The following is a 10089-nucleotide window of genomic DNA, read 5'->3' as shown; positions in this document are numbered from 1 at the left end:
CCTGATGCTTCTCCTCCTGGCTTGTGTTAATCTCCCATGGTACCAATTCTCCATTATCACTTATGGAGAGGCAAGCATCCACTCCAAACAAGGATGATTATATATCCTGGTTTTGGCACTTTCTAGTTCTGTGCTTCCTACTCTTTGGTGCCACAGTTTCCTCAATGCTAAAGTGGGGTTTTAATAGCACCTGCCTCATAGAACAATAATGAGCTAGTAATGGAACACCCTTAAAACAGAACCAGGGACATGGTCAGGCACTTAATAAATATTGACACTTACTTGCTGGCATCACATTCCTCTGCTAGTGTTGTTCTCCATAAGTTGGAAGAATAGAAAATTAAGATTGAAAGGACCTGTGACTCCTCTCAGGAAAATTTTTACACATAGAGAAACTAATGCTTAGTTACTTAGACTCATCTCCTCCTGCTTCCCTTCCTGCCCTATCCTGCAGCAAGCATGGCAATTCACAACATCGGGGTCCCTTGCATTGGTGTCTCAGAATTGCTGGTCAGCTTTGCAGCAGATGTGGATGTCCCCAGTGACATTGTTGGCTAATTTTTAATCTGTTTTGTGGCCTATGAAATGTTCAGTTCTGGGAATTAGGTGAAATACGTAATTCTTTACTTAGTGACATCTTCAAACATGGATGGGTATTTTTTTTTTCAATTGCATGGAGAAAATATGAAAAGTTAAGAGAGAGAAATTGAAAGTTAATTTTAAAGAGCTAGGTGAGTCTTTGTGGTTTCAGAATTCTCAGAAGGACTTAATTCCAACTGCTGAACATTAGAGATTTTCTCAACTGGTGTGTGGAATCTTTAAAAGAGACTAGAGCTTCTTAGAAATAAACAGGTGGTACTCACAATGGAGCATTAGCAATTGCTGCTGGTCTGTCACAGTATCTGTTACTGAAAAAAAAAAACATGATCTTCCTCTGTGATTCTTACTTAGTATCTCAAGGATTAATGGAGGCAGAGAGGTCTCTGTATACTTGCAAAATGCTCTTCAGACTCTTTACATTTAGTTTTTCCATAGAAATGCCAAGGGGGGTTATTACAGTTTTATTTGGTAAAATGGGAAATTAATAATTCGATGAACCCGTCTCCTAATATTTAAATGATATTATGACGTTCTAGTCTGAATACAGCTTAGGGGAGAGGGAGACACCGTGCCTGCAAAGTATGCATACTTGAATTGGCAATTCACAATAAATGTGGAGGTTAAATCTTGAGAAATGGGCCTCTAGAAAAAAAAAAGGCAAGCCAGACTGTGATGTGGGAATAATTATATCATGTAATTTGCATGTAAATATATTTAAACTGAAGAAAATAATTCTAAGTTATTCATAGCATAAGGTTGACTTTGTATTGCCATTATTCCCTACATAAAATATATGCTATAAATCATGCTTTTAATGTAGAGAATAGCTGAGGTGAAAATACAGTTTTCTCTGAGATATACCAAATGCAATTGAATATTCCACGTTGGGAGAGGTAATTCTCAATTACAGCATATTGGAATTACTTGATAATCCATTATATGTAAGTAGTTTAAGCAAAATGTGCCTCTTTGCAACAAATTAACTTTTCTTCAAAGGATGTATTTCTACTCTTTGTGTAAGGTAATAACTATTTATTTATAAACTATAAAACATATAGCACTGTTATGCCTACAGCACTCAGAAATTACTAGGCTATATATTCATTAAAGAGAAGTAATTACTTTCCAGATATCTTGCCTACAATCTTTTATTGACCTCATAATGCAATCGCTATGCTTAATAGATTGACGCAGCTGTTTATGCAATTCTTTTCACAACATATGAGTTTGCTACACAAGTTCAATGATAATTCAAACAGGCACACCCGCTTAATAAGCTTCACAGACAGGAGCACGGAGACTGCAGTACGTAGGAAAATAGCGGTTGAGAGCCCCAAGGAGATGGAAGAGGTGGGCAAAAATGATAAAATGTTTTTATGGCAATTGATTTGTAATTGTTACTGCCCACATTTGGGTCTCATTGGGAAATAACAGGTTTTCAGGATAGTCACTAAGATCATGTGAATTCTGATTTAGAGAAGATAATTTGCAGATTTGGAACTCATTTTCTTGAAGATGCCACAAAAATATTCATAGATCATTATGGACATAAAAATACAGGAACAGTAATGCTAACGATAATACAACAGTAATTTCTCCTTCCTTGGGGTGTGGGAAGGTTGTTCTTGGCATGCTGTATACTCTGTCACAGGTTTTTCATCCAGTATTGTTCTGACAAGGAACAGAAGATAATGGTATGAAATAAAAGTGTGAATGCAAACTTCATTGTAATAGCAAGCAAAATTGAAGATGATTTATGTGATGTGGATTCAAATGATTAGAGTTTGGAATGATGGCTGCTTTCTATTAACTTTGCAAGTAACCAGATTCGTTAAAAGTAAACATTTGAACCCTCTATATAAATGTTATGTGTCTCATATACACGCATGTAGATAGTCCTAGCTGTATATGTTATATGTGCACTTCAGGCAAGCAGGATGCAAACTTATAAGGAAACGCCTTTTGAAATGTGCTGTAAAGTTGAAATGATAATGGAAATTCTCACTTTACTATAGACAGTACAAAATCCACTATTTATTTCGAAATGTTATTATTTTAGTTTGTTTATTTCTGCTTATAATTTTACTCTAGATAAAGGACATATTCTGAGATAGGAAAATGTACTGTTCTGATAAAACCTTCAGATACAAATGATCTTTATTTTTAGGAAATCTTAAGGAGGGAAAAAAAGCTAGGTACCCATCTTATTGTTTTAGTTATCGAGGTTAGCAAAAGACAACTCAAGCAACATTTTAAAAGAATGTTTATTAAGATGATGGGGTGATTAAATCTAAAACATTAGTGTTCAGCCACTTTAACACGGGACTGTAACTTTGGTCAGGAAGATACTAATCAGTGTTCTCTGCTCCGTATTAGGATCATATGGTAGTATCATTTTTTATTAACATAATACAAATATCCTGTGCCGTGCTACACCTTTCATTGCTTGCGGCTTCGGAATCAAAATGTCACAGCAAATTTTACTTTCACTAATAGATTGAGACTTGTACATTACATCGGTAAAAGTGAACAGTATTGTGGTATTATGCCAAAATGGCGAAGGCAGGCACATATGACAATATCCTAAATTACAGCTTGGTTCTCCTTTGTCCCCAAACAATAGCAAAAAGGTGAGAAGTTGGGAAAGTAGTTTTATTACCTTTTTGGAGAAAAGTTCACCTCTCTGCACCTTCTCTATATGCATTGTCAAAATATCACATTATACAATTCACTGGAAGTGAACTTACTGCTAAATACCCATTAGGTTCCCAGGAGATGCCTTACATTAATTGTTTAGTGAAAGCACCCTTAGGCTATCACCGGGGAAGCACATTAAATGCATAAAAAGAGAAGTTGACAGAGATCCCTGTAGAACAAGATGCATCTACCAAGCTTAAGACTTCTCCAGGAAGAATCCTATGTGGCCGTGTTGAGAATGGTCATTTGGGGTGGGGGTAGTTTTTCTCTTTTTTTTTTTCCCCTACTTGGTACAAACATAAAATTAGCATGGGAGAAAAAAATGATTCGAGAAAACGATTAGAACAAGAGTGCTCTGGAATTGTAAAAAGCATTAGCTTATATGTCTTGGTTCTCAGGCATCAAGGCAGTTTACAGACGGAAAAGGAATTGTAAATGTTGAGACTAAGGGTGTTATCCACCTAATGGTGTTATAAAATAGGAATGATGGCAAATAACTGAGAGAGGAAAGGTAAGTTTTGAAGTAAATGAGAAGGAAGTAGCAAAGTTTTAGGCTAATGGCCAAATAGGCTGATGAAGGGAAAAAAGTCAAGTCACAAAATGAATGACAGTGAATTCTGGCAAAATATGTTTTCATGGTCTGTCTGCCACATTGCATCTGAAAACGTTTTCCGTTCTGAATATAGCACAGATTTTTATCACTCTCTTGTTTAGTTACAATTGCTGGTGAAACTATTGTACGTCTATTATGCACTATTATGTTTGTTTATTTCACATCATTTTGTTTAGAATGTTTCTAAAAAGGAAATGTAAAAAAGCAAACAAAATATGTGCTTGGTGGCTGAAATCCCCCCACCTCTTTTTCTGGTCTGCGTTGCTGTGAAAATTCCACTAGAGGGGGCACTAGTAAAACAAGAAGCAAGATCGAACCCGATTTTAACTTTTTCTTTCTTTTCTCTTAGAGGTGAAAAAGACTCACTCTCCTGTTTCCTCATACCTGGACAGGAATATTATGCAGAGGTTTCAGGGAAGCAGTGAATATGTCCAATGGAAGGAATCTTTAGGTCTTTAAAATGCTTCCATTACCTATAGTTTTTAAATTTTAATATTAATATGCTGCAGTTAAATTTTAGCCAAAAAAGCAAAAATTCTTAGTTAAATATAGGTAGAATTTGATATGTTTGTATTAAGGTGGCTGAAAGCTGAGATCTTAAAAGAGTTTCATCCATGTGGTTTTTCCTTAGTGACTGTAATCATTACATAAGCAACTGAAAGCTGAGGATTATTCCCTAGTTGTCAATTTGAATTTACCCAAGGCATAGACACGGTCTTAACTTTACTTCATGACCGAGAACATTTTTTAAAAAGGCAGTCGAAAAATGTGTCATTTGCTTGTAATTAATCTTCATTAAAGGCCAAAAATTTCCAAGCTTTATAAACTTTCATGTAACTATTGATGTGATGCTGTCTTTTATTACTATTATTTCTCTTAAGTCGTGGTCACTTACAAAACTCCCCTAACAGCTAACAATGCTAACATGACAGAGGCACTGTCGTATCTTGATGTCACATCTTGAGAATCAAGAGCACATCCCATTTGACATCAGTGAGAAAAGGCCTATCCAGAAAGAGCTCAAATCAACATCTCTTCCTAACTTCGATGCTTCTTAAACTTATAGCATTAAAAAAAAATACATTTTTTCAGTTTATTTCTCAAAAAGTTTGTAAAGTGTAAATTTTCTATTGGATTAAATAAAACAAAACCATCTCAAATTTTTGTCATAATGCCAGGTAGAATATGTGTGCTTGATAAATATTAGCTTGGCTTCATGGTATGCTACCATTTTTAGTATTTCTATCCAATCTTTTCTCTGACTTAGCTTAGCATAGATTTTCTGAAGGAAACTGGTTACTCCTTGCTTGAAGATCTGCGTTCTACTCTGACACATTAAAATGTTATGGATTGGTATTTTTTTTGCCTTGTTTTTGGTAGATTGCCAGTATTTTTTACAAATGTCAGAAGTATGTTTTAGAAGATCAATGTCTAAGTTTCCTAGCCATGTAAATTTCATTGTCACTTCAAAATAGCTCTGAAGAGAATAACCATCATGTGCTGTATGTCATAGTCATTAGAACATTTGATCTGGAATACATTCTTAGAAATTATTTAGCCCAAATGCCCTAAACAAATGGAACCTGAAGACTAGGGTAGTTAGATGACTGCCCAGGGTCACATAGCTCGTGGTGAGCTGAACCAGTGAAATTCACATTTCTGTTCTCCTTTCTTCAAAATTATTTTGCTGCCCAAACTATGGTATTGATCATTTTCTTGTTTGATTTGGGAAAAAAAAAAGATTCTGTGAATAGAGAGAAGGTGGAGAAATGCCTCAGATCGAATGTACATTTGTGTAGCACTTTAGAGTTTATGAAATCTCTTTCCAAACAAGGTTGCCTTTCATGATGCCTTGGTATGTGAGGGAACTTGCACATTCCCTTATACTGCAAGGAAACTTTTCTCATATTTCTTAGCAACTTCTTCATTCTGTTTTTAAATTTTTTTTTTCAACGTTTACTTATTTTTGGGACAGAGAGAGACAGAGCATGAACGGGGGAGGGGCAGAGAGAGAGGGAGACACAGAACCGGAAAACAGGCTCCAGGCTCTGAGCCATCAGCCCAGAGCCTGACGCGGGGCTTGAACTCACGGACCGCGAGATCGTGACCTGGCTGAAGTCGGACACTTAACCGACTGCGCCACCCAGGCGCCCCTCTTCATTCTGTTTTTATGAATTCTAATACTCAGTAAAGTAAGGGCTGATGCCCCCATTATGCAAGCCATTAAGCTTTATACAGATGGACTGTAACTGTTTTCGGAAATGGTTATTTAGGGTACTCAGCTCACTGGTGCCGAATTACAGGTGCTTTTTCCTCCTCTGCTTTACAGTTCTGTGACCTCAGGTGTGTAATGGACGGGAAGAGTGGTGATGGGGTTTGGTGCCTGGGGCAGTGCCACCATCATGGAGAACTGTCATGATATCCATACACCTTTAATCCCCTCCCTCCAGCCTAAAGAAGGGAGGGCAAAGGAAGGGTGCAAAGATACTTCTTTGATCCAATTCCCTGTGGCCAACTGCTTTCCTCCATCTCTATTTCAGAACATACCTACTGGCTTCCTTGAGGAGAGATGGGTGAATTACAGAATTTCAGTATTAGAAACTATAGAGACTTCATGTTCAACTCCCTCATTTTACAGATTCACAGTGATTAAAGTGACCAGTCCATGGCCATTCACCCACCCCTTTATCTATTTATTCATTAAACATGGTCTTTTTTTTTTTTTTTTTTAATTCTACTCGGTTTTAAGGGTTGAACAACTACTTGGTAGCAAAGATGGGAATAAAAATTACTTTTCTTTAGTCAAAGTCTCGTGTTTTCTCTTAGCCACAAAACTTCCCATAAAACTATGGACAGTATTGTTACCGATATTAAACCATTAATTCACTTGTGAGTCTTTGACTTGACTTGTTTAGTTTTTTTTGTGTTTTTTTGTTTTTTTGACTTGTTTAGTTTTCAAAAGTAGGCTGAAAATTACATTTTGGGGAGTTGTTTTCCAATGTTTAGGTAAAATGCCTGATTAACAGTAACAGAGTGTTTGAAGGAATCTTATTAGTTTATGGGGGAGTGGTCTGTGATTCCTTTACGAATACCAGAAATATATATATTTTTTCCATATTATAAATTTACTCTAAAACACTTTTCTTTAGATATGTTTTATGCCCCCTTTCTCTCACTTTAATCTTCCCTTCTTTTTGTTAATTAGTATAGATGATATTATTTCAAAAATAATATGGGTTCATTATTTGAGCCTAATAAAGATGACCAGCTCTATACAACTGGGGATGGCAAAGAGTGTATAATGCAATTTCAGCAGCACTTGCAAATAAGTCTTCCATTCACTAGTTTCTAGCCAGTTTATGTTGGGAATTTCCATTGTTTCACAAATTCCATAGCTGAGTTTAGGATACAGATACAGACAAGGAGTAATCCAATCGCTGGGTGGGTAACACATTTAAAAATATTTTGTCATCCGATTAAGTAATTAGGACTGGTTGTCATAGGACATTTGATTGGCTGGAAGAGCACATTTTGATAGAGGAAAAGAGATAAGAGTCTGAAAATAAGGGGTGCCTGGGTGGCTCAGTCAGTTGAGCATCTGATTTCAGCCCAGCTCTAGATCTCATGGTTGGTGAGTTTGAGTCCTGCATTGGGCTCACTGCTGTCAGCTCAGAGCTTGCTTCAGATCCTCTGTCCCACTCTCTCTGTCCCTACCCCACTTGTGTTCTCTCTCAAAAATAAATAAACATTTAAAAAAAATCTGGTGTAAAAAGAAAATTATACCTGAGCATAGGTGGATTATTGCATTGGGGCCAATCAGGGAGCATTATAGTGAAGATAGGAGACACCAGGGGATGGGAGAAGTATGATTGTCAAAAGACCTTAGGAAGATAGTAAAATGGAGAAATCGAGGCCCATAGATTTTAAAGAAGTAAAGCAAAATCAATGTTAACCCTCCTTTACTTTTTTTATTTATTCAGCAATTTTTAGTACCTACTATGTGCAAGACAGTATGCTTGTCCTTTAAAATAATGGTGGGTTTGCATTTTCATTCATTCCCTGGCATATAACAAGTCAGCTGCCTGTGAAACACAACATCTGAGAAGTAGGTATATACTCTAACCCTGCAGGCAAAATCCACACTGTCTATTTGCACCTTTGCCTCAGTCTGTCCCTCTTCCCTTCCCTGGCTGTGTTTTCAAGGGACACCATTAGGATGAAAGAGCAGAAGGTTGGAAGGGGGAATGATGGGCTGTTTCTGCCCACAGAATTGTCAACAGGTATGCACACAGCATCTGCCACTCTGGGAGAGCTGACAGGCTAGGAGCCACTGTGGTTTACACTTGAAAATAATAATAATACCCACTTAGGGGTATGGAATTATTTATTACTACTGGTGGAATTTTTGCCAAAGGCAAAAATGAAAATATCCAATGAAAAACATCTTCAGTCTACAGCCCATGATACTCCTGCACCGCAGGAACTGATTAACTCTGTGACCAAGAATAAACTGTACTATAGTTATTACTATTATTATTTTGCTTTTTAAAGACATTAGGAGTTAAGGAATCAGAGCAAACATAACATTTGACAGTTCGTATGAGCAATCTTTATGACAAAGCTGATACACATAACTGATGCCTCTGAGGGAGTTTCTGTCCTTTCTTTTTTATTTCCTTTCTTTTTCTCTTCCTTTCTCATTCTTTTCCTATGTACAGTCATTCTCGGGCACAAGACAGGGATGTGAAGACAAGGAGAGGTGGGATGGAGACCTACTGACAGTGTTTTTATGAAAACGGCAAGAAGGCCCTCTATCTGGCTGTGTTTTCATGCTGAGTGTGTAATTAATACTTATGTGGGGGCTACTGTTATGTTTCTGAACTCAGGTTGTCATATTCACTTATTGTTATTCTGATGTCCTGTGTATTGTGTGCTATAACCACTGCAAGGCATAAGGATATATGTGACTATACACTTGGTGTGAGTTCTTGCCAGCTCTATGGCTCTGCAAGTGGCTTTTTAACTGGATAAAGGCCAAGCAACCTGCTGTCCAGATATGGGCTCTCTGTGAGCCTGGGCTACTGGTTTTCTCTTTCTATAAGAGAAGGGCATGTCTGAGGATCCTGTTTCTGTACCAGTATTCAGCCTACATGGATTATGTTTGTGCCTTATTTTAACTCTGGATCTTATTTGAGATCCCAGCTTTAGATTCTCAAGTTGGGTCTAAGAGCACCCAACTGTCTCAGTCTGCATTTCCCCATAGGTGGCCCTTGCTTCTGGGCATCCGGCTGCTTTTGTTAGTGTGGTTTTGATTCCTAAGTGTCTATTTCAGGTTCCATTTCATTTCATGGATATCAGCATTGTTTCCAAGCCTGATTCTTTAGAGACCCTTTTTGAGCTTTCCTGGGTTTTTACAAATAGTGCATCCATAGGGGACACCATTCTTCACTTTGATCCTTGAAGAGTTAGGGTCAAGGTGCCAAAGAACCAATGCCTCAGAGGAAAATCAGTCTGTCTGTTCTGCTTTTTCCTTCTTTCATTTACCCTTTCCTTCCTTCACTTTTCTCATTTCTTTTTCTCTTCTCTCTCTCTCTTCAATTCATGTGGGTATGCTAAAAAAATCCAGAATGGAATATTTGGGACTTGCCTAATTATTGGGATATATATGGTAATCATGGATAGGGATTCTAATTGTCTGACTTAAATTTAATCAGCAAAAAAGCCACATTTTGCTATTTCTTTCCTAAGTGAAATATAATCCCTACAGGAACAAATTTTCTAATATCTCAAGTTAGACTAACATGCAAGGCTCACATTTTTGGGATGTTCTAGGTTAAGAATAGAAAATTGCTATCTTAAAAAAAAACCTTTGGATGAAACCAAATAAGTTAATAAAATTTGTGTTTCTCAACCTTAACTTAATGTCCTTTCATATCCCTGGGGCTCCACATTTTATTCTATCAAAAATATTTAAAGTTTCAGGTTGTGTGTAGACTCTTCATATTTTTAAAACTTTTTTTTTAAAGTTTATTTATTTTGAGAAAGAGAGAGAGAGAGAGAGAGAGAGAGAGAGAGAGAGAGAGAGAAAGAGAAAGAGAAAGTGCATGAGTGTGGGAGGAGCAGAGAGAGGGAGAGAGAGAATCCCAAGCAGGCTCTGCACTGAGAGCTGGGAGTGGACA

This window comes from Felis catus, chromosome B2 (assembly GCF_018350175.1).
Source record: "Felis catus isolate Fca126 chromosome B2, F.catus_Fca126_mat1.0, whole genome shotgun sequence".
In the NCBI taxonomy this organism is placed as follows: Eukaryota; Metazoa; Chordata; class Mammalia; order Carnivora; family Felidae; genus Felis; species Felis catus.
The sequence above is the reverse complement of the archived record's forward strand: the minus strand, read 5'-3'. Positions refer to the sequence as shown.